Source organism: Podarcis liolepis (assembly GCF_965112155.1).
Source record: "Podarcis liolepis genome assembly, chromosome: 10".
In the NCBI taxonomy this organism is placed as follows: domain Eukaryota; kingdom Metazoa; phylum Chordata; class Lepidosauria; order Squamata; family Lacertidae; genus Podarcis; species Podarcis liolepis.
This window is the reverse complement of record NC_139562.1, coordinates 19,155,677-19,181,737: the sequence shown is the minus strand read 5'-3', so window position 1 is coordinate 19,181,737 and position 26,061 is coordinate 19,155,677. Positions and strand designations below refer to the sequence as shown.

General features: G+C 37.6%; 1 protein-coding gene and 1 long non-coding RNA gene across 22 annotated transcripts in view; one reads left to right on the top strand and one right to left on the bottom strand.

Annotated features, from left to right (window-relative positions):
- WNK1 (WNK lysine deficient protein kinase 1) overlaps positions 1–26,061 on the top strand; it is a 106,716-nt gene that overhangs the window by 3,981 nt on the left and 76,674 nt on the right. The window lies entirely within an intron of this gene.
- Positions 249–24,411, bottom strand: LOC310687143. Its single transcript, XR_014516263.1, has 4 exons — positions 24,263–24,411; positions 19,974–20,081; positions 3,766–3,906; positions 249–1,198 (listed from the first exon to the last, which is right to left on the bottom strand). It is a non-coding gene; the product is annotated as an uncharacterized lncRNA (long non-coding RNA).

Genomic DNA, 26,061 nt, shown 5'->3' with positions numbered 1-26,061 from the left:
CCAAAGGCATAGGGGGCAGTCATATAATTTGCACTGCTCGCCAGTGAAGTTGCTAGCTCCAGTATATGTTGAAAAAGTTTGTATGAACAGTGATATTAAAATATTTTAAATAAATATTAGAAGCACTAAACTTCAGAAATGTAAACCAGTGATCTCCAATTAGCAAGTACTGTGGACTTTCAAAACCCAAAGCCATGAGCTCCTTACTTTTGAAAATTTTGATATCTCTGTGGTAGTTTTTTTAAAAAATGTGAATGGTGCCATGGACCCCCTGGGTGTGTTACACGGACCTCCTAGGGTATGTAGACCACCATTTGGGAACCACCGATGTAAACAATACAAGTTGCCTTTCAGAGAACATCTTGTTAAGTCTGGCAAACTGGGTAAAGATTCTTCAGTTTATATTGGTTTGTTTCAGGGTCAGCATTTGAAACAAACTCATGCTCACATGAGAATTCAAAAAACTTGGAAGTTTCTTGCAGGCAGAATAGACCAAATGCAGCAGTGAGGAAGATAAATTAACTCATGAACTAATTAATTTGACTCCCCTATACCAGTGAGGATGGCCAAATACAGACTCCCCTGAGGTTTCCCTTCCTATACTTAAATTTAAAACTTGAACTCTACTTGTAATGATTTCTTTTTTACGTTTTATTTAAGTGCTTGCTTAAATTGAGACTATCAGCTTAGAAATAGAAGCTCTGTAGTAAGATTGTGTGCTTTGGGAACAAATTGGTTTAAAGTCAGTCTGATATTAGGGTTTGTCTGCACTAGTAAGTTGCCTGGTACTTATTGTGCTCTGCTTTGGCCTTAATCAAAATAGGAGCTTTTTATAGATTGAGGAAAACTTTCCTTTGAAGCAGGATTCAAGTGTGCAGCTTGACAACTGCACTGGAATAGCAGTTATGCCTGTTGATCACAGTGTAGTTTTGTGTAGGCCGGTTTGGGGTGCAGAACAACTTGTGGGGGTTGGATGTGCATCCAGTCCTTGAATTTATGCCAGGATGCACTTGCCCTTGAAGACTTTGAAAAACTAATGGTGAACCAAGTGTAAGTGAGAATTTTAAAGTGTTGTCAGAAGTTTGTATTCTTGGTGAAATGAACTTTGAAGTGGTTGATTTTTGTTTGCCATCCTCAAGTACCTTTTGTTTGAATGCATTATGCTCTCTCTTCCATGGGTTTTTTCTCATCTTGAGTCCTTAATAATGTAACAGTAAAGTTATCTGATAAGTATCAATATGAAATTAGAACAGTATCATCACCATCATCATATTTGTATACCACCCTTCATCTGAAGATCACAGAGTGGTTCACAACATAAAAGTACAAAATGAGAACACAAAATACATAATAAAACAAAAACAAACCAATAACCCCCCTCCCAAAACCCAGTTAAACGGCCATAGAATGTTAATCGGCTAAAGCCTGCTTATAGAGAAACATTTTCACCTGGCACCTAAATATATGTAATGAAGGGAGAGCATTATATAAGCAGGGAGCCACAACAGAAAAGGCCTGTTCTTGTGTTGCCAACCTCTGGACCTTTCATGGAGGAGGCGCATGAAGAAGGGCCTTCGAAGATGATCATGGGGTCCAGGTTTGTTCATGCATACTGCCATGCTCATAAATTAACTGAAAAGGGTGTAGAGAAACATGTCTTTGTAGGCAGTGTTTCTTTTGGGGGGGGGGGGTTATACAAGGCATTTGCAGTTCCACATAGGCACTGTGTTGGCCTGATGCAGTGAGATGCAACAGGCTTTTTGGTGAGATAGCTGCTGAAAGCAAAAAACTTCACGGAGTGCTCTATAGAAGTAGTCATAACATGGATATCCATGAAGTACTTTCAGCTCTCCAAGTAACTGTGCTTTCTTCTCACTTTAAATACGTTTCTTGCAATGTTGGTAGATTAGGTTACATTCGTATCCCACTTATCTGGGAGTAAGTAAGCCCAATTTAACTCAGTAGGACTTCTGAATAAATGTGGTTAGGTCTTCACTGTTAGTTTGTTAAAGATGTTGTATTGTTTAGTTAATAGGAATTTTAAAATATTATTAATTTAATAAAATGAATTTCAAAATACAGTTGTGAAGCATGGTCTGATACATTATTTTATTTTATATACCTTATACCCTGCCTTTTACTGTTAACTCCTTACAGAGGCAGCTTACCAAAATGTAAGAATAAATACATCAACTATATCTGAAAAATATCTTAACAATTAAGCAGCAATGTAAAATTCTGGAAAGATGCTGTTTATTTCTGTATTATGTTGGAGTCCCTAAGACCTCCTTCCCTGTGCCTCCTTCCTACAAGTCCTGCAGCCAAATTGGTGCTGATGTATTCCTCTGCTTTCCTGGGCAGCCCAGGACCTCCATACACACTGCCCAGGCTTACGCCCAGGGGAGATCACTTCAGTGCTGCTAACTCAGTGGTTTGACTTCCCCCCCCCCAGTGCACTCCATTGTCTCTTGAGCAGACAGGTGCCAATAACAACCTCACCTCTGTATTTAATGTACAGTGGTACCTCGGGTTAAGTACTTAATTCGTTCCGGAGGTCTGTTCTTAACCTGAAACTGTTCTTAATCTGAAGCACCACTTTAACTAATGGGACCTCCTGCTTCCACCGCGCCGCCAGAGCCTGATTTCTGTTCTTATCCTGAATCAAAGTTCTTAACCTGAAGCACTATTTCTGGCTTAGTGGAGTGTGTAACCTGAAGCGTATGTAACCTGAAGCGTATGTAACCCGAGGTACCACTGTACTGTTGTTAACTAGTAGACTGGGGTTTCCAAGATAACATATTTTGAGAAGGTTGTGGTACTACATTATATATTGAACTTGAGTACCATTACCACAATGTCCCTTCAGCATTTATAGAAGCCAGTGATTCTAATATAGAGTATGATGTGAATAGAGTTCTTCGTGTTGAGATAAGTGTTCTTGACTGTACAGGCAAGTGGAGAGCTTTGAGGCTTAATAGTAATCATGATTATTTATGAAACTTTTACTAAATTCCCAGTTTCAGTATTGTCTGTGTTTATGGCAAGATATAAATATTTTGGAGAATGTAGGATTTGAGTAGTCTACAATGGAAAGACAGTGAAATCCTTATTTGCTGGGGTATGTGTGTGTGTGTGTGGGGGGGAAGTAGGTTAAGTGTGTTGCTATACTTCAAAATGCTTTGTTTCCAGTCTGAATCATCTTCCTCTGTTTTGAGTCAGCAGCTTGTTCCCTTAGCTTTGATGGATGCCAAAACTGCTTCATGGACTCTTGTTCACTTCTGAAAGTTCATGCAAATATAATCATGCAAATAAAATATAAAATTATCATTGGGAGGTAAAACCAACCTACCAACCTATTGGTTTCTGATACAGAAACTAGATTTAAAAAATGTTTGTGGATATAGTGGTTTAAATTTTCACTGATTTGACAGTTGATTTTTCAGAATGTGTTCTTGAGTTTGTAATAGCCTTCCTAGCTGAGATAGTATGGTTAATAGGCAGAAATCCTTTTTGCCTTCACTATATTTCTGTAGGTCAGAGGAACTTAAGTATGCAATTGATTATTCATTCATGTAATTAAAGTGTTGGGTGTGGCCTGTGACCTCCTGTTAAGTCCCTCCTTCCTTTTCATTGAGTCAGTTCTGGGTGGGAATGCGGAGCAGATTCTTAATTCATATGTGCTGAAAGCACACCTGTGAAGTAATTAGCTCATTGTGCTAAGAAATGTTCTGGCATTGGATTGCTGTTGAGATTTCTGTTACTCACCAAGGAGCCAACCCTTTGTGTAGTATAATCTTGCACCATAAGAGGAAGTGTCATCTGTCTGATCAGTGGCAGGTTTATTCTAAGCATTTTTTCTTCCTCCACAAGTAGCCAGTACACTGCCTGCCCCTGAACTTTTCGTAACTGAAAGAAAGAACATGAAAGAGGGAAGAGGAAATAAGAATTAGCAGAGAAGGATGGGGAAGAAGAAAGAAACAACCAACAGAGAATGGAAGAAAGACAGGAAATTTGGGGAAATGAAAGCACAGTGAGGGAGCAAGAATAATAGAGATGCCTTAAAAATAATGGGGGATTAAGGAGGTCTCCCTTCTGAAACCAATAGCTGAGCATTGATTCCCTTCCCCCATATAGCATAATGAAGACACTGAACCCACACAGTAAATTATAGCTTTGGTGAATAGGATTTGCCCTGTTTTACAAAATGGCTATTGTCCCTGTAAAATATGTTTTAAGATTCTGTTTGCATTTACAGTCATAGTATATCAAAGGTTAATGGAGGAACTTCACAAAATGGCTGCTCAAAAACTGCAAAGTTGCTGCCTGTAACCCATGTATTATTTACAACATTGTCTGGAATAAGGTCCAAGACAGAAATTTATTAATAACAATATATTTGCCTGTCCTTCTGATTGTCTGGAACCTTGTGCTTCTTGGCCTATATAGTTCACTCTGTGAAGGCCTTGTCTCAGTCTGGGAATTTCTCTGAGATGCTGCCTTTGATTAAATTGAAATTTCCAGAAGTCTGGCCATGTGATGTAAATTTTCTTCAAGGATTAGTTCTATAGGATATGTGAAGCTCAAAATTAATAGGAATCCTGGGAATTGTAGTACGATACAACAGAGACCTGTCCTATGCTTCAGCTACTGTTATACGGTAATTGAGAAAAGAATACAGAAGTGTTGGAGAAGGGAAGACAAGGCACCTGCACAAAGAGCTGAAAGAAGAGTTGGGGACTTATACTGTGATTTACTAAGTTGCCTGCTGAAAGAGAACAAACTCTGCTATCAGGTCTAAGTTCTACTGAAGGACTGAGGGGAACTGTAGCTGCTGGAGACAGTTCTTGGACCACAGACTGCTGAACAATAAATCATACCACTTTGTCTTTGGAAAGAGTTTCTTGCTGGCAAGGACAAGCACAAAGTTTGTGCTTGTAGGGATATTCAGCTGGGGACCAGGAGGAAAAATAGGTTATACTGCCTTTGTATACCCATATATCCCATTCAGTCACTTCAGTTACTAATCTTTAATACACATTTTAAAACTAAAGTTAAACCTGAACTTTTGCCCAAGACTAGTAGCACTTTGTACCTGAATGAAAAAGCATTAATTCAGGACTGCTGGTGAAAAACCAACTCCCATTCAGCACTGGCTTGTAGCATCCAACAGTTCACCATCATCATCACCTACGGTGGTACCTCATGCACCAGCTCCCAACACAATATTTGCAGATATGTTTAAGGGATTCCCCCCCCCCCCCCCAGGTTTGCAAATGAAATTGCTCAAAACACCCAGTACCAGATAATCTGACCATCTTGAAACAAAATAAATTTTAACATGCTCAGCATAATGTGAGAGCAGGCAGCATGGCACAACTGTGTAATCTTCTGCTCTGTTTGTTTTGTACTGGTATATATATATTTAAGTCAATTTCATTATGAGTCGGTAAATGCATTTGACTAGTAAAGTAGCAAGTTCCAGAATACTATTAATATAAGCTTCATTTTCTATTTCGTTGCATATTTTCTCATCTATTTCTTTTTAAGAAATAGAAACCTAATTCCTTATTAAATCCCATATGCCCAATTCACAAAAACTTATTTCACACATATTTTTTACATTGCACAAAATATGTCTAGCTGCACATTAGAACAAACCTTAATCAGTCACTTTCTAGTGAAATGTTCTGGAAATGTCAACTCACTTGGAAGGTTCCAGTAGTAGATAGGTAGCCGTGTTGGTCTGCCATAGTCAAAATAAAAAATTCCTTCCAGTAGCACCTTAAAGACCAACTAAGTTAGTTCTTGGTATGAGCTTTCGTGTGCATGCACACTTCTTCAGATACCTCTTCAGATACTTCTTCAGGTATCTGAAGAAGTGTGCATGCACACGAAAGCTCATACCAAGAACTAACTTAGTTGGTCTTTAAGGTGCTACTGGAAGGAATTTTTTATTTTCACTTGGAAGGTGACATCTGAAAGCTAGTGGCACATAAGCAATACTTCACTTTGTTTACCACTGTTATTCTAGAACTCTTCAAAGATTTATCTTACCAGGCACCCTCAGTACTCAACTACTTACTCCAAAACTGTGCTGCCTCTGTGATGACAGAATAGCTAAGCCACTGGCTGTATTTGGACATTCTGATGGACTATGGTTTATCATGACAGGAGTGAGTCTAGCCTCACACCTCTTCCAGTGCCGTAAAGGACTTTGGAAGAATTTCCTTCTGTTTTTGGTGCATGGCAACTTGCTGTGTCATCCAGACCTGACAAAAGAATGTCATGTCATTTCCCCCTTTCTGCTTTTTTGTAGTGATTGGAATGGACCATGCCTTCAGGGACCAGTTCTTATTTAGCTTATCATGCTGCTGTACCTAATTGTGCAGTATGTTAAACGCTGCTGCTTAGCATTTAAGTGTTTGCTGCACATATATTGGACTTTTGTAATCTCTACAGCAACCCTTTCAGGGCAGTTTGGTTTTATACCTAGGTTGAGGTTGAGAGAGTGGTTTAAGGTCACCTTCGGAATTCATGGCAGAAGCAAGATCTGACTCAGGAACTTCTTGATCTGTAGGTCAATCTCAGTCACTATGCTACTTATCCCCAAGCTCACTTTGTTTATGATGTAAGACAGATGTGAATTTAAGAGATAAATAGTGCAAAAATAGATGTTTGTTCTACATTGTGTGAGAAGATGGATTAGTATATTATCACACAAGATTACAATGCTATTCTAAATTACTATGTGTCTGTAGTAAATTGCATATATCATTTGTTTCGATTTTCTTTGTACAGTGTTGTTGCTTTGAAAAGGTTGCAGTATGCCTAACTAGACCATGGAGTTAAAAAAAGATTTACCTGAAACTCAAAATGCATATCTCTTAAGTTGGGAGATCTCTATGTGGAAAAACATGAACATTCAAGTTGCAATGTTTATTTTTAACATTAAGAAGTGTTAAAATTGTTTGTAAAACATGCTTTGTTAGGAGCAATGGAATTACCAATCAGCCTGGGGAAGAAATAGCCAAGTTAGCTTCCTTCTATGGAAATTTTTATTTAAGGAAGAATGTACCACATATCTTAATGTGGAAAAAAATCCTGACAATAGAAAGAATGTTCATCTACCCCTGTGTTTTTATTGACATTCTGATCGGTCTCCTTCAGGCTTGGAAATCAACTCTTGTGGTAGTTGTCTGCCCCAACCCTCCTCATTTGCCTTCTCTGTATCATGCTCCATTGGTACTTTTTGCACCACCTCTTTCTGCTGTGCTTCTCTTTCTTCCTCCCACAGCATCCTTTCACTTCTGCAGATTGCCAAAGGGGGTGGCGGCAACTGCCATTTATGGAATGCTAATGTTGCCTATTCTTCACCTTGCCCGCAGCTTGCATGATGGAGTCTCTTGAATTATGGAGGCTGCAGATAAGGCTTTCTTGTTCTAGTCATATAATTCATTGATAGAAGGTTAGAAAGGAGATTGCCTTGTATCCAGTGTTCAGAATGTTTTTTGAAGACTATAGCCAACACACTCTTGCTTGTCCTTAGCATTCAAAATGCACAATGGCTTGTCTTTGTCTCTTATCTAGAAAGGAGGTTGGGTAGTTAAAATCTTAACTCGCCACAGGTGACCAGGCTAGCGGGCAGCAGCAAGCATGATCTTATTTTAAAGTATTGCTGTTATGTAAACAGACTTTTGCTGAAACATGACTACTTTGTTTACACAGAATCTGAAAATAGACTGCAGAAGTTTAAGTAATGATTTGAATTTCCAAGACACAGCTGATCTTAATTGATTTAAATTATTTACTTTGTTGTAAATTGTGCATTACCTAAACAAGTGTCCAGTACTAGCTGGTTGCCATAACAATCTTTTCAGAGAATATGCACCACTAACTATATTGTCACGTAATGTTAAACCATGGTTTAATGCTATGTGGATGGATCTCATTGAGCTGAACAAAGCCCCTGGCTTGCATTCTCCCCTCTTCCCATGCAGCTGACTGGAAGAGAGTTGCCAGTTACTTTGTTAACCTGACTTTCACCTTGAGTATGAACCAGACACATAGTGTAAAACAAAAACAAAAAAATAAAAGCCAACTTCAAGCTATGGGTTATGAAGCTGACCTGTTAAACTGACCAGCTTTTACTTTAAACCAGGATACCTTGTTTGTTAGTAACACAGCCAAGATTCAGGGAAACTGAAAGTAGTCTTTGCAGCTCTCCTGGCTAAAGGGGTGAAGGTAGCTGGAGCAGTGTGTGGCCCTATTCCTTTCTTCAGGCCTGGTGAGACTTTTCCATGTACAGGCAGCCCCCCCCCCCCAGTTTACGTGTGTTCAATATGTGTGCAACCGTGCATCATGCTGAATCTAGAAGTGGCCCAGAAATGTTATTAAAATGTCACTGAAATGCCATTAAAAGCGGGTGGGCGGTGCATAGAATGGGGTACTTGCAGGTTTTTCCAATGGGTTTCAATTATACATGATTTCACCAATGTGCATGGTGGCATGGGATGTTACCCACGGGTGTAAACCAGGGGTTGCCTGTAATTCTAAACTATGGTTTAGCATTACTGTATGTGTAAATGTAGCTTTCGTATCCTTGTGAGGACACTTCAGGAAGATCATTCATTTGAAAATAAGGGCCACCATCCAATACAGTAAAACAGTCCAAGAATGTTATAAAAGCAAGGCTGATAATTTCTGGGTAAAAGCTGTATTTCTGGATTAGATATAAAATGGCCATGTTGTTCAGCTGATATTCTATAAATACCAGAGGACTTGCTCCAGTAATAAGTACAATAAATGATATATTGTTCCATATTTATAAGGCTTGACCTCAGCAGTCAAATATTCTCCCTCATCCTGTTTTCCCCCCTCCTGTGTGTCTGTTAGAAGATCATGGATTCAGTCTTAAGAGATGCATACAGTTTCAACATATTTGTGTATCAGCTAAATTTCATCTAATTTATTTAGAATCAACCCTTAATTGTGGTTGAAATGAAACTGAGTATAAGCAATTTTGACTTTAAAAAAAACACACACCAAAACTATCCACTCTTAACACATCTTTAGTGCATGGTTGAACAGCTATACGGTGACAAAAAGTGTTAGGGAATGTGCTCTACAAAAGGTCTTGTGTTTGAGTAGTCATAAAAAAAGTTAAGATCACAGCCATTTTGGAAATGTAAGTATCAACCTTAGCAGGTGTCAGGTGCAGGTCTAAAATGGTTAACGCAATCTATTTACTGTATACAAATGAAGCCTGTAGTCATGCATGTGCAACATAAAGTGAATTTGCAGTAATTATATCTGTGCTCACTTTTGTACCCCTGAATATAATGCCTGTTGTTTTGTTTTCATAGTTTGCCCGAAATTAAGGGTAGTTCTGAGTCATACTGAAGTAAAGCAAATTTATGTTATACAGTCTTGTCATCTATTGGGGGGAGATATTTCCAAACTTGAAAGTTGGTTGCTCTATTTCATGGAATACATTTGTGTTTATATTGCTTTGCATGTGGTTGAAATGAGTTGGTCTCCAGTGTAAATTGAGGATTCATTGAGTTGTAATGTTGGTTAAGCCCTTCCTCCTGGATAAGTGAAAATAACTGATATTTTAATAGTATCTAGAATCATAGTTGGCAGATTTAAGGCAAAGCTGTCTCAATCAGAGTAGCAATGTGGGTAAATCTCTGTATAAACAGTTTATATAGAGAAAGTGATGCAAGACAGCTGGTTTTCAGTGATGGCTATAGTTGTCATTCAGCTCACATTTAGAATGTACGTACAGTAATTGTAGCAATAGTGGATGCTGCAATGATGTGCAGAAGTAGTAAAACTAAACTTTGGCGCCTTGCAGTTCAGAAATTTTACAAGCTTTTATTTTAATTTTGCAAATTTAACATTGTGAAGGTCTGGTTCACATGTCGCTTTAACATGTTACTTAAGCTTAATTGCGGTTTAAAGTTGAACATGGTTCATGGTGTGAACATTATAGGAGCTCCACTCTTTTCCCTGCTCCTGCTTTCCTTCCAGGAGATATGCCATGTTTGGGTTTAGTGTTGCAGGGCTCATGGTTTGTCTCTTTTCAAGCAAACCAAAAGCTTGTAACCACAGTTTGTACTTGTCATAGTGCCTATGATTTGTTGGGAGCAAATTAACTATGAGCCTGGGTTTTACATAACTTGAAGCCAAACTATTGCTTGGCTCCTGCCAGTGTGGCTATAGTGATGGAGGAGCAAAGTGCCTGTAATATTTGGTTTGTTTAACATATTCAAATCTAAAAGTTGTGGGAAGGCTAGAACATCAGTAAACTGTATTAGCGCCATTACTCTGACTGTGGTAAAATACATCCCTCAACAGAGTAGCTCTAATTTTGTCAATAATTAGATATAGGGTTCATAGTCATTGATGCCTGCTGAAGGGGAGCCCCACCACTGCATGTTCCTTGCAGTGTTCTTCTTGGTTGTTGTGTTGTTCATATATTCATTTAAAAAAATGCTTTCCATCTGATCTGCAACACATAGCTTTGTTTCTTATCCTTTTTAAATGGTGGATTTCTATTTTTTTAAGGACTTGGGAACTCTTGGGATCTGCTTTGCTGATGGAATAAACTGTGTTTTAAACGCAGAATTGAAATTTAGGGAACAACTCGCACCTGCCAATTTGTATCAAATTAAGATCAAACCACAGTGAGCTATACTTAAGATAATCTCTCATGAAATTGGCTTGCTCTGAAATGTAAGAGGACATTTATTTTTTATCTCTGTTTCTTCAATGCAGAATATAAGTACAGTGCCATTCTATATGTATATGGCTGTATCACATTTTGCTTATTGTTCTAGCTGTCCCTTTCCCAAGGATATATTAGAGCTTAAAAAAATATAGGTAAGTCATTAAAATGGTCAAGAGCTTGGAGGACCTTGTGAGGAAGAGCTTTTGGGTTGGCTTTTTAGCATAGAGAACAGCTTAGAGATTGGCATGTTTATAAAACTCCAAATGGTTGTGAAAAGCAGAACTTTTTCTTCTTTTGTTTGATCCGGCTTGCATGTAATGCTAAGCAATTGTTGAGTGCTACCTACACATGTTGGAATAAGCCTGCATTAAGCCAACCTCCCATCCGATACAGTCATACCTCATGTTACATTTGCTTCATGTTACGTTCTTTCAGGTTACATCCTGCGGCGACCCGGAAGTACTGGAAAGGGTTACTTCCGGGTTTCGCTGCTTGCACATGCACAGAAGCGCCAAATCGTGCCACACACCTGCACAGATACGGCGCTTCAGATTGCGCTCTTTTCATGTTGCGAACGGGCCTCCGGAACGGATCCCGTTTGCAACCAGAGGTACCACTGTACTCATGTCTGGTTAGGAGAAAGACTTCTGAAAGCTTTAGTTTCACTTCCCACAAATCATGATTTGTGACTGCAGATGAACTTGAATTGTAGTTTAAACAAACTCTGGCCAGTTTCAAAGCAAGCCAATTTCAAAACATAGGTTATGAAAGCTCACTTATTGAGCTAACTAGAGTTGGGCTATGGGTTTACATGGGATTAAGATAAACAATATACCGGTATACCACAGACCCATCCCGTAGGCCTTTTCTTACTACTCTTAGACTTCAAATTATTGAAGCACTTATTTTGAACCAGTTCCTGGTATTTGTGTGCAAATAATCAGTTTTGTATTTTAGGGCCAGAATGTTAAGGTTTGGGTTTGATACATTTCAGAAAACAATCCTCTTAACAATATTTTATTTTATTTGGAATTGGATTCAGGTTTAGGTTTAGGTTCGGTTTAAATAAATTTTTGTGTATCAGCTAGTTACCTGCCACTTACGCCTATTGTCTATTTCAACTGTCTTAATACCTTCACAACAAAGTCTCCAGGATTTTACATTACATTAAAATCAAGCTGGGGCATGTTCATTTGGATGAAAACTATATTCTGTGAGACATCATTAAACTTTCAGGCACTGTTAATGTGGCAGGTTTAACAGGACAGCCTTGATTCCTGGCCTTTTTAAATTAAATGCCTTTAACAGTGTTGCCAGTTAATGGTAACCTTGTAGTATGAGCTTGTGTTCTTGCCTGACCAATTGACCTGTGTTGCATTCTACCTACGTTTCACTTCGGATCATCTTGCCTTGCTTTGTCAGCAAGCTGCTTGTGGCCCTGATCTTTTGACCATAATAAAACTTTGATTCTTGATCCTTGTTAGGCCTGATAGCTCATAAATGATAAACCATAAATATTTCTATTTAAATCTGCAGTCCAGTCTGATTATCTTAAGGATTTAAACATTTACACTTATGTAATCTTCATCTGTTAATAGCAGCTTTTTTGGTTTGTTTTCAGGTCTGATCATATTTTTAGGTCTTCTGAACAATTTTGTAGTAAATCTTTACATTTTGTAAATATTAAGTATCCTCTGTTGATTGTTCTTACTTACATTTTAATATGGACATGTCTGTCAAAGGCTGACTACCTTCGACTTTACTTTTGATACCTCTGCTTGTGAGTTTGCAAAGAAGCATTGTACTAACACATATTGCCATTTCTGTAGGCCTGTAGATGCATGTGGCTTTTTTTTTAAAGACTGGTTTAAAATTATATTGAAATAATCTGTTTGACTTGGGCTGAAATGCACCCTGGTAAAGAGGCATGCAAGCTGGTGTGAAAACGTAAAGGTATTAAATATATTGGGTGCTTACCAGCTGCTCATTCTTTATACCCTGATGGGAAAAAAGTTAATTTTGGAAGAAGAAATGCAATCAGATTTTGTATGCAATCAGATATGTATCATAAAACTTCCTGTGCCATATTTAGTTCTTGACATTGCCCTTTGTGGTTTTAGGTGAGCAGCGCATTGTGGTATTTAGAACTATCTTATTGGGGTAAAACCTTCTTCCTGCTCACATTTGTTTGCTTACAGTTCACACACTAACCAATAGCATGCTGCAGTGGTTTGCACTGTGGAAATTGCTGAGGATGCATTAAGCATAGTTTCTAACTTTGTTGCATTTCATTTGCATGTTGCCTCAGTTTACAGCCATTCTTCTTTGTGAAGCACTAGATCTTGAAGTGTTGGTCTTTTTCTTTCTTTCACAGAATTTATTCAGTCCTCGCTTACTAATGAGGATATGAAAGCAGGATCTGATTAGCTTACGAACCTGTTTTTTTTAAAGTCTGGTTTCATATTATGGTTAATAAATAGAGATGGAACCACTGTTTCCCCATTCGGTTGTAGCAGAAACTGTAGTTCAGAGTTCTAACAGGATCTAATACAGGGGTGGGCAAACTTAAAGGCTGGTGGGATCTATTTTACTTGAACCCTAAGGTTCTGCTCACCTCACCCCTGGCCTAATAGATACATTGGTTTCTGCATGTTCCCATGTTACCTATCCTACCTGAGGAAAACAGACATTGTCTATCAAGTTTTAAAAACACTTCTAAATCTTAAGATGAGAAGAAATCATATGTGCCTCATAGAACTGGCTTGGCAATTATCTTGATGTTATATTGAAGTAACTGTAGAAGCCAAGCAAAGTGAAGTGCTGTATGTTTGACTGCAGATCTGTAAAGAAGTATGTGCATGAGCTTCTCTGAATAAGTATATTTACTTTATACAGTGGTACCTCAGGTTAAGAACTTAATTCGTTCTGGAGGTCCATTCTTAACCTGAAGTGCCACTTTAGCTAATGAGGCCTCCTGCTGCCGCGCGATTTCTGTTCTCTTCCTGAAGCAAAGTTCTTAACCCGAGGTACTGTTTCTGGGTTAGCGGAGTCTGTAACCTGAAGCATCTGTAACCAGAGGTACCACTGTACAGTACTCAATAAAAGACTTGAAGATAAGTACAAAAAATGCACAGCATGCAGTAAACTTGCCCAGCTTGCTCACCTCCTCTTATTGTAGTTACAAAATTGCCCTGGGTGAAGTGTCTAAAATTGCTGTAGGTGAGTGTAAAATGTAAAATGTATGCAACTCTCTATCCTGTAGGTGATTGTTCTTTCTGACATATGAAAATGAAACTTCCATTATCAGATGTGTGTTACAATTACAGTTTTGACATATTAAATTCTAACCCAGAAGCTTCAGGGTTTCTCAAATGATTGAAAATAAACAGAAAAAACTACAGCAATATTTCTAGATGGTATTTCAGGAAAACCTCTGACAAACTTTTGAACAACTCAAATTACAGCATTTAAATGAGTCAATAGACAGGCCAGCCCTTTGTTCAACCTTCATTGCACCTGTAGCAATAGATTAAGTATTTGCCATGTAAATGTTCGTTTTCAGGTTTCTACAAAGCAGGGAACAACTATAATATTTTAAATTAATTTAACAGGATTTATGTACCACTTAATCATCAAAACGTCTATGAAATTTAGATAATTCATTTTAAAGTTGCTATTATGGAATACTTTCTATTCATTTATTTAATAAAATTTGCATATCACTGGACTGTAGAAAAACAATCTGTCTCTGGGCTTCTGGGTAGATTCATAAAGGTCATGATATATAGATATTGATATTTGGCCATGGCTTGCTCAGTGGCCTGTATGTTTTTCCAGTCTTGGTATATTTCCAGCCTGCTTTCTTTCCATACTTTAATCTTGAAATTTCTCAGTTGCCCTCAGAAATGGAAACTTTAAAAAAAAGTTTTCTTTAAAATTTTCTTTTATGCATTTTCATCTTTAATGTGGTTTAATTAATGTGGTTTAATGTGGTAGCATTAAGATACATCTTTGTTTACATAAGAGCATATGACATGCAACAATTACATAAAATTAAAATTAAACAACTATAAACACTCAGATAAATGTTAATAAATATATTAACAAAGTTATGTTGAAGTGTATCAAAATTACTACAATCGGTACATATATGAAATGATATATAGTAATGTGTATTGCTTAGATTGCTGACCATAAGTAAAAGGTATTTTGTATCAATAAACAAACTAAACAATGGTCATATAATAAAGATGCCAATGAAGAGGTTTTAGGTGAAAAAGATGGTTTATTGATCCTAGATTCCTAAGCATGCATTTATTACATCAGATTCTCCTCCATAAACTGTTTTTCTCATCTCTTTACCTATCCATAATAGGTTTTTGATGTTTGTCTTAACTGAACAAGATATTAAACATGAAAGGAAATGGAATAGTAGTTTTGATTTTAAAAAGCTAAAGCAATTAGACAGGCTAATTTAATCTGTCATAATGAGTTTGTAGGTGTTTGCTTGCAAACCAAGCAAAGACCAGCTAACAAAATCTGAGACTGCTCTGTATAGACTTAATACAGAACATTCTTAAAGCCAGTTGACACATGCATGCCTGTCATTTTTAATCTCATCACTTGATTACTCAACACTTGATGGTATGATCCTACAAATAATTATCACTGTCTATTTATATTTTATTGAAAACTTGTGATTTTAACTAATCTCCTAGTTTTATTGACTTTTTTCTTAGTCAACCTGTGCTTCAGCATGGAGGAAGAGTGGGATTCAAAAATACAAAATAATTAAATGAAGCAGAATATACACTGACCACTGAAAAGCCTTTTGTTTGAGGTGATATAAGATGGTGGTTGATTTAGGATTGCTCAGTCACATGTAAGGACAGTAGTACCTTGGTTGTCAAGCATTATCCATTCCAGAAGTCCATTCGACTTCCAAAATGTTTGAAAACTAATGCACAGCTTCTGATTGGTGCAGGTGCCCTGGAAACAATAGCCAACAGCTGCATCGGATGTTCGGCTTCCAAAAAACATTTGAAAACTGGAACACATACTTCTGGGTTTTCAGCATTCGGGAGCTGAAATGTTTAAGTACCAAGGCGTTTGAGAACCAAGGTTCCACTGTACTAGATTATACAGCTGTAAAGCCATTGAACATAAATGTGTTCAGTGCTCTATATTAGCTTGTTAAAAAACTATTCCCTCTGTTAGCTTGTTAGCTTCTTGCTCTGTGTTAGCTTGTTAAGAGATTATGGGTTTTGTTTTTGTAAATTAATGGACTTCATTTAACTGCTCTGTGGCATTTTTGTGTGTAAAATCTTTTCCCCCTGTCTTGTTGAGAGTTCTGCTTTCTACCTTGTTCTCTAAAACAAAGCAAAAACCACATTTCTGCTTTGCCACTCTAAATAGACATGATTTCATCAGCTGTGACTGTTAATTTTGTTTCTTGTGGAAATTTAAATGGCGTATGATTTTACTAAACACAATCAAGGTCTAAGATTGGTGTTCAGTTTCACTGCTCAAAGGCTGTGGCTGTTACTTTGATAAAAATTAGAGACATCTGTTAGTCACAATGGTTCTGATACAGTTTTATTGGCAAACTATGAGGGAGGCTTAGTGCTGGAATGATGTAAGAATCCTTGGAAGAATCCTTGCTGGGGGGGGGGGAGAAAACTACTTTGATTCGCCCCCCCCCCCTTAATCATGATCATGGGATTCTGATTATGTAGCTCCCAAACCATTTAGAAGGCTTAGTGTTAACAGATCTAGGACTCTTTTCCCAATCTCATGAAGCATTTATGTAGTTGTAAAAGTCTTTTTAACAACATGGAAAAGCAGAACAGGACGGAAACGTCACATTTTTAACAATCATTAAAATAGCTTTAGTTTCTTCTAAAAACTGAACCAGGGGAGGGACAAGGCTTGAACTTCAATTTGGGCACATCAAGACTTGGCCTTTGGAACCTATTTTCAAGTGAAAACAGTAGGGATGTCTCTGTATATTCCTAACACTTTGCTTACCACTTGTTACCACAAGCATTTCCCACATATCTGGCATTATCCAGACATCATTCCCAGGCCAAAGGATACAAGCTGCAGTTAAGTTTGAGCTCCTGTTTCTGCCATTTCAGAATACTGGGAAGGAAGCAACACAATCCACTGGTATGAAGGATAGATTTAATTAGTGCCCAGTTCCTGGAAGGTGTCTTTCAACTTCCCCATTCAAATAAACCTTTGTTAAGTCAAACTTACTTGGAGAAAAGGTTGGAAGCTTAGAAATTCCTGTTGGCTATGTTAATTCATTTTGCGTTACATGCACTGTTGAACATAATGTGAAATTAAAAGTACCATAAAAGGTTAAGTGCCAGGTAACTCCACCGAAAACAGCCTTTAATGGGAGAACAAGCATGGTCCTAAATCTACTTGAACAGTTCTTAGAGGCAATTTTATACAAACAGAAAAAAGATTTTTGCTAGTGAAATCTGAAACATTTAAAAGTACAGTGGTAGCTAGGTTTACAAACTTAATCCGTTCTGGAAGTCCATTCTTAAACCAAAAACGTTCTTAAACCGAGACGCGCTTTCCCTAATGAGGCCCCCTGCCGCCGGTGCCCTTCCACTGTTCGGATTCCATTCTTAGACCAAGGTAAAGTTCTCAAACCAAGACACTATTTCTGGTTTTGCAGAGTTTGTAAACCAAATCGTTCTTAAACCGGACTGTTCTTAAACCGAGGTACTACTGTAGTTGCTTGCACTACTCCTGACATTTAGCATCATATATTGGAAGACTTAAAACTGTTCCTTTCAAATGATTTTACATATATATTAGGATGCGAGTTAGGTTTTTGTTTCCTAAAGTTTCTGCTGTATTTTATTATTCTGAATAAAAACATGGTAATTTCTTTTTGTGTACTCTGTGATTAACTTTGGAGTTCTATGTTAGTATGAATTGTGTGCATGGCGAGCATTTTTATTTTTACCTGCAAGAAAAAAAAATTGATGGCTTATGTGACTTTAATATGTTAGATGCTGAAATTTTGTGGAATATCAACAACTTTGGCTCCCTTCCTAGTTGCATTGAATTTGACCCAAATAAAAATAGCAGTGAGTAGACAAAGGGTGAAGGTTATTGGAAGAATTTTGTTATCATGTCAGTAATATTTTGGCATGGGCATTGCTCTGAACGATGTAGTAGCGTACAATGAAAGTGCTTCACTTGTGATAGTGTGTTCTCCCAATTGTGTTGTGCCAGCACTAAAATTATATCATTAATGCAGCTCTTTTAGTCTCCATTTTTGTATGTATCTTTAAATGTTTGTTACTTAATGAGCCCAAGCGATAGTGCTAGAAAAAAAAGTTAAAATATAAAAAGTATTCTTGTGGTCGTGACTGACAGTGATATTATGCATTGGTTAGAGCTAGTGGGTTAAGGTTAAGCCTGTAAAAGTTTGGATTGTAATGGGGGCATATAGGGAGGAAAAGCTGTTATATTTTGTTGAAGCTGCTTTGTAGCCGATTGTAGCAGTCTTGTAAATAAGCCCATGAAAGTTACTTACATGTGGCAGGTGGAGAGGATAATTTCTAGCCAGGGTGAGGGCTGGTTGAAGTGGGATGAAGAGCTCTGCCCCTTACACTTGTATGCATGGCAACCTGCTTGATTTCTATTATGTATGTAGAGAAGTGATAGATTTGCCAGCCTACTCACTCAGCTGTGCAGTTCCTTGTCAGCTTATGGCTACTAGGCAAGTCTTAAATGTGCTGAAATATAAGGCTGGATTATAGGTATGGAACTTAATATATACTGACCTCAATGTTCCCAGCTGAAGCTCTTGATTTTCTCATGGTGAGCAAACTGGCAGTATACCCTTTTGGAATAATTTTAAGTTAAATAAACCATAAGTACTATCTGAATTTGAAAATATCTGTTGTGGAAATACAAAACTTTCCAGTTGAACTTGAAATAAGTCATAATTGTAACTCGGGCATTGAAAGCTGCTTGACAGTAGCGTTGTTTCTTTTGACTAAATCCACTTTACAGATTTAATCCTGTTGCAGAAAGGATTTTAATGAGGCTTCTGAAAATATAGTAAATGTAGCAAATTCTTGGAATAAAGTTGGAATATTTCAGCAAATTGCATGTTGCTGAAAAATTGCATGTTGCTGAAAAATCACTTGGCAGAGATCCCATAGGGTTCACTTTTTCATGAGATGTGATATACAAATTTAATAATCATAAACCTAACCTACATGCGTTGGCTTTTATTGGCATTGGTTTGGCAGGTCTTGTGGCCAAACTTCCATCATGGGGTGGATGTGATGCCAACTCACAGAAGACACTGTACTGGAAGTGCAGATGACCACGCCAAGCGACCCAAATCTTGTATTTTCTCCCTGCTGGTGCTACTTTAAGTGGGTTGCTTCACATTACTGCATGATAGGGTGTGTCCTGGGTAGCAGCTGTATAGAACTTGTGATTGTACACAAAACTCTGAGGATTGTTGCTGCAGGTCATGTATTTTCTGTTTCTTGATAGGTAGACAAGCAGCGCTGTCTTACAGCTGCTGACACTGCGACTGGCTGTAGACTACCCTTTGCAGGAGTTAGTACCGGAGGTGGTGTTAAGAGCGGCAATGATTCATTGTGTATTTATGGTGTGCTTTAGCTGGCATTAGTGGGATGTGATCACATATTCACAAATGGTCTTGTGGTGTTTTAACAATGGTTATAGCTGCTGCTTCTGCTACCACTAGTGTTTATTCAGTAAACATTTGTGGTAGAAATTGTGCATCACAAGTTGTGCTGTTAAAATATGACTACGTAGATGAAGTCAAGTAGTTTGAAGCCTATAGATGTCTTTTTATGTTTCTGGCAAGATGCCTTTGTGCATTGTGATAAAAAAATGCACATCTGACTGCCTGAGATGTGATTACAAAGCCACCTATGCTCCAAATTTTTCCGAAAGTTTTATTTCTAGGATATTAGCCATGGAGATCAGATTAGCTTCCCTAACATCGCATAGGACAATTGTTGTGAACTGCATGCCAACTTTTGCATTCCAGTGTTATGTAACACTTTATTGCTTTTTGAAGGAACTTAGAGGACTCGGTTGTGTAACCAGTGTTGTAGAGATTGGCATGGTAGCCGTTTGACCTTCACATATAACGTTTCTTTTAAAAGGTATGCAATTTGTTAGCCTGCTTCATAATAAATGCAAAATCAGACCTCTAATATAATACCTCTTATCCCTTCTTGAAGTGATATATTTATATAATTTTGAGGTTGTAAAGGATTCTTCACTCTAGTAACACATTCTTTTGCAGGATGGCCGATACTTTCCATCGTTCCTGGAAGAGGAAAATACAGATTCAGTCATCCTTTTGAATACTTATTGGGGAGCAGTGAACAGAATGAAAACTCATTAGCATTTAATACTTTGCTTCTTTATATCTGGCAATTTCAGTTTGTCTTTAAGAATATATTAATGCGCAGTTCAGAATAGTAAATACAGTGTGTCTAGAAACTTCTTAATTCTTTGGAATTTCAGAATTTTTTATTTCATACGCAATATTCAGCATAAACTTTAATTATTTCTCTGTTTCTTAGCATGCAATATACACAGTTTAGCTGTGACAACTAAACTGCAATTTGAAAGGCAGGCATTGTGGTTGTGGTAGGGCTGGTCATTTATATTTTAAAAGAGAAATGCTAATAGTGTTTGTTTTCATCTTCCCCATTTCTTCTCACATTGAGATTTGCAACTTGTCTATGTTGAATTATACCATCTTCAGAGATTCACAAGACTTAAGTGGGGCAGAAGGAAGGTAATAAGCAGTGTTAGAAATTAGCCAGGTGCATTTTGCTACTGGCATGAGTCTAGTTGCGGCCACATGAAATCCATATTGTGATATTGGTTCCATAATTTTTGATCATGCATGCAGTATGCAAAAATCCCAGTGTGTTAAAAACTGTGAAGCTAGCCAATGCCTCTACTTAGCTCCATCCTTATTTCAGACATTGTGACATAGCCATATATCACAATGTTGAAAACCAGATATCGCCCAGCCCTAATCTCTAGATGCCAGGTTGGTGACTGATATCTCCAGCTTTCTTAACCAGGTAAGCAGAAGAGCTTATTTATGTTTTTATAGCCCACTTTTTTATCCAAGGAGTACATGCTCCCCCCCCCATTTAATCTCTACAAAGACCCTGTGAGGTAGGGTTAGAGGCCCAAGGTAACTCAGTGAGCTTCATGACAGTGGGGTTTCAAATCCTGATTTCCCAGGTTTTAGTCCAGTACTCTGACCACTTCACCACACTGGCTTCCTAGAGTACTTCTGCTATGGGGAGCTATATAAATTAAGTAGGTAAATAAATGTGGGGAAAATTTCACTTAGAGAAGGATCTGAAATATTTTCTTTGAAGCTTGAATTTGTTTTATTCTGGATTATTTTATTTGATGTTTTAATGTGTTGTAAACAGCTTTGAGATTTTTTCCCTTTAAAATATTAAGTGGTATAGAAATGAAAATCATCATCATCACACCACTTTAAAAAAGGCACCTAGACATCCACTGTGGCAACCGTAACCTAGGTTTAAGGTTCTGTTTGATGATTAGCTTATATATTTGAGTTCCTAACACTGGTAATAAGATGTAGGGACTTGATTATATAGGCTCCTTGAACCATGACAATCTACAGAGTTCTGGTTTTGAATCCTGAGAAATAGCCTCCAAACTGTTCTCATTTAGGCTTTTGAAAAATAGAATGGCGCAAAACCAAGGACAACATGTGCCTTAAAATACAAAGTAATGAGAAACAGACTTCTCTGTTGGTAAGACTGTGTATGAATAATATCATAGGTATCTTGCTGTATGATGCATTTAGGTCATATTGTTCATCCTTAACAGTACTGACATTTCCTGGTCATTCTCTTGTTCTGTCCAGAATTCTTGCAGAATAACCAGTCTTTTACTTTGAATTCTCTTTCATCCTTACTGCACTTCATGTTTTCTTGTTTACACCCCATTCAGAAATATATAAAAATGCTACATGGCGCAATAATTAAATACTTCAGAGATTCAAAACCATATCCTTTTGGCTTCCTTATCATTAGGCCTTATACACAATTACCACAGCAAACCTCTGAGTTATTCATAACACCAAATGTCTCTTTTGGTTATGCAAGCTAAAAAAATAATGCCTTTGGACACATTAATCCACTAATCCTTACAACCACCCTGTAGGGCATATCAGTATTTTTAAAAACTCAGTTTGGAAGGACAGGTGAAAATGTATAATCTGTTTTTACTTGAAAGTAGTCAGGACAATTTAGGAGATTTAGAAGCAGGAATACAAACACTGCAACCACCTAAACAAGTATTTATTTATTTTATTTATGGATTGCTTCCTGTTAAATAACTTTGAGATCTTTCATAATAAAAACAGCAACAATAAAAGCACATAAAAATAATTTCAAGCATTAAAAACAATATGACATCTGCCATTGACTGAAATAAAACAGTAAAACCCACACTCAAAATCTAAAGCATACCAAATTGCAGCTTTCAGGCATAGGATATCGTACTGTGACGTAGAAAGAAGGCCTGGCAAGAATAAGGCTTTCAGGTGCTTCTTGAAGCATGAGAGAAATTGGTCTAGACCAGTCTCCCTAGAGAGTGGGTTCTGGAGCTGTTTTCCAGCTGAAAACTGAATTCCACTAGCACAGGAAAATTCTAAATGGGACTCTTTGTTCCCTACATGCAAAGGGGTAAGCTTGTGCTGAAGCTCAGAGCTATCCAGTTAGTTTTTGCCTAGCTACCAATTGGTGGTAGCAGGCTGTGGGGGAAGAGGTGTTTCTAGTTCTTTTTTAAATATTAATATTAATTATGGTGATTTCAGTTAAAATAAAGTGAAACAGAAAAAAGGGGAAAGTGAGAGGGAGAAAAACAATAACAATGATACATTTAAAAACACAAATATACAAAAAAAGAAGAAGCAATATACGCTATTCCCATACATTCTTATATAAATAGGTAGAGTGTTAATGTCCTGGTGCTTATGTAAATGTTAATAGCCTACGACATTATGTATAAACTCATTCCAAATTTTATCGTATTTATCCATACAGAGTCTGTGCCTGTAAGCAGTCTGTTCATAAATTGCGAGTGATGTCATATCATCTGTCCATTGATTGAAAGCTATCATATCTTTATTTTTCAAATTCCTCAACATCAATCTCTTGGCCACCACTAGGGCATGGAAAATCCATTTCCATTGTCTCATTGATAATTTCCATACTGCAGGTATATAGTTCAATAAAATATTCGCTGCTGAAAGATTTAACTTTCTGCACAGTCATAGTTACACAGTCCAGCAATTTCTCCCAAAACTTAAGTAAAGAACACTGTACAAACATGTGTTTCAGAGAGGCATTGTCCTTGCCACATCTCCAACACTGAACTGTCTTAGCTAACCCTTTTTTATACAACCGTAAAGGGGTCCAATAAACTCTAAATATTATTTTCTGTTGTATTAGTCTTAATTTTAAATCTAATGACACCTTAGGTATTGAAGCTAATACATTTTCTTTAAAAAATGTGCTACTTTAAAAATGTGCTCTATGTGTGTGAGAGATGTCTATTATGTATTCTGGAAAGGTGCTTGCTATACATTTGAATATTTCATAATACATTATGCCCAAATATTGCTAGATGGTTCCTGAGGTCAAGGAACAGGTTTCCGTCTGTGTTTGGATACAGCTGGACACTATTTGAATCAAGATGGTGGACTGAAACTTTAAAAGCTGCACTGATTTTTTTGATTTCTTACAATTCCCAAGCAATGCCAGTTATGAGTAGTATATATTAATTGCATAGTATGAATTATTCAAATATAAACAGTAGTTAGATCTTCACATGCAAGGCAAACTGTACCTATGAGACTAATTGGGACGTTGAATTAGCCAGAAATTATAAACTTAAATCTAGAAGAAAAACATTGATTTAGAGTCCTAGTATGTTAGCTGGCATATTGCTTATATTTGAGTTAGTCATAGGATAGGAGAACTGAGCAGGCAAACTGGTGATAGTTATAAGTATTACTAAAGGCTGTATTTGAAGATGGTATTTTCCTAGGGCAGCTTCCTTGTAAAGAGGAAATGAATACAAACACAAACTGAACATTGAACGGTGACCTTATCCAAAACTATGATAAGAACTGCATTTGCCCTGCACATGCTTCACTCAAACTTTGCCTTTATGCATACAAGAGTTTGTAGTTGATTTCCTCAACTTGGTAGATTTTATACCCCAAAGTGTAAAATATAGGAGCTGTTGGCACTAGCTTCTTGGCCAAGGTTTCTTTTTGTTTGCCTTCCCTTGGAACACATTAGTCTTATGTAGCCCCAGGGAAGGTGCGAATGCGGAAACCCCAACAGTTCTCTCAGACTGATGTTTGTTTCAGGAGTTGGCATGTGCTCCCTGGCCTGGGTTTCCTTGCTTCTGCAAGGAATAATATCTGACACTGACCTCCTTTTGGACTCTGTACAGTTCACTAATATCTTTTTGAAAAATACCATCCTATTCTGCTGTTCTTGGGTTCATGAATGCTAGAATTTTCTCCTACGCAACTGCTCTATTCTTTCCAATCCCCTGTGCTTATGAGCATTGTGCACAGGTGTTAAAAACATCTGATTGTTTGTTGCCTAGCTACAGTTACTATAGTTTGGGATCCCATTGTTTTAATTATACTTTTTTTAAAAAAGTGTGTCTAGTTGCTGACAATGCCATAGTTTGTAAATTTAAGCATTTGCAGAATAGCCGGCATGTTAATTATTTTATCTACTCTTTATCGTTTCATGTAAACAAAAACAGAATTTTGAAGATACCAGTTGCTATGCACTTGCATTTCTCATAGACTTTGTAATATCTGTCCTTTATAAAATATCAGTGTTTTCATCTTGGAAAACTGTAATCGGAGACTGTGTACTGCATTATGCATGTGTGTGTGCTTTTAAAATTATCTTGCTCATTTAAAATTTATAAGCTCTCAAAGACAGTTTAACTCACCCATGTGAATTGAGATCAGCTAGAGAGACTTTGCTCTGGGTTGTCACCATCATCTGCAATGAAGATATCGTCTGTTAGAAATGTGTTTTTTTTCTTGGAGTGGCATACGTATTGTGGCACTCCAAAGGGAGATTCACCAGGCTTGCTCCACTTAAAACCTTTAGGGGATTGGTTAAAAAACACAGCTGGAATTCAGAAAATATGATCAATATTTATTTCTGGGACAAAAAATTGTCTTAATTTTGGAGCAACTATATTTCCTTAAAAACAGCAACACTTAAATGTGTTTGAAAAGTTATATTGGTGACCCATAGTTGGCTTTGCTCATCCTCACTTCTATTTCCTATTCACCTTCATCTGCCCATGATGGCAAAGTCATTCAATTGACATCACTGCCCAGAGGGGGAGGGCAGGTGTGTGTGAGCAGACTAGTGGCTGCTGACCCATCTTCCTTGTTTCCATTGCCTCTTGTTCTTTCCTGTTCAGAAGGAAATGGTGGATTAGCAGTCAACAGTGATGAGGAGAGGAGGAGCAGGGTTAAAGACCCTGAAATGGAAGGCTTACTTCTGGGTTACGGGCTTTGGAAGGTGCAAGGAATATCTGACTCAGTGCCATGCCTGAATAACCTTGTTAGTGATAGGAGGATGCAAAGTGCCAACATGGACCTAGAGAGAAAGTTGTAGTATTCTAATTTACTAGTGGACACACAAGCGTGGTAGGAAAAATATTTTTTTTAAAACAGCTCCTGTAAAAACCATTGGGGGCAAGGACTGTGTAAGCATCATTCCTTCATGCTGCCCAGACATGTTGGTGACAGAGAGTGGTGCACAAGGATAAGGACCTCCTGGAGTTGGGGGACAGTTTCATTCTACCTACTCCTTTTTATAGTGAGGGTGGATGGGACACTAAAAGAAACACATGGTAGCCAAGTGTGCAACTTGAACAATTGCTTTGTGGTTCTCTGCTTGTGAATTAAAAATAAAATAAAAATGAAATGTCCACTGGGGAAATGGGTTGCTATTACCTGAATGTTCTATGAAGTTTCAGGGGCCTGTTTATTTGGATCTGGAGCTAAATGAAGTTGACCAAGTTATAAGTAAAGGTTCTTCTAATCTTGCAGCTAGATGGGAGAAATGGTTGAAGGAAGTCTGGCTTCTGGCCTGGCAGTTGTATGAATGTTGTTTAATGTGCCTCCTTGATACTTAAAAAAGTTACATGCAGAAAGGAAAGTAGAGTTAAGCTTTGGAACAGACAACTAA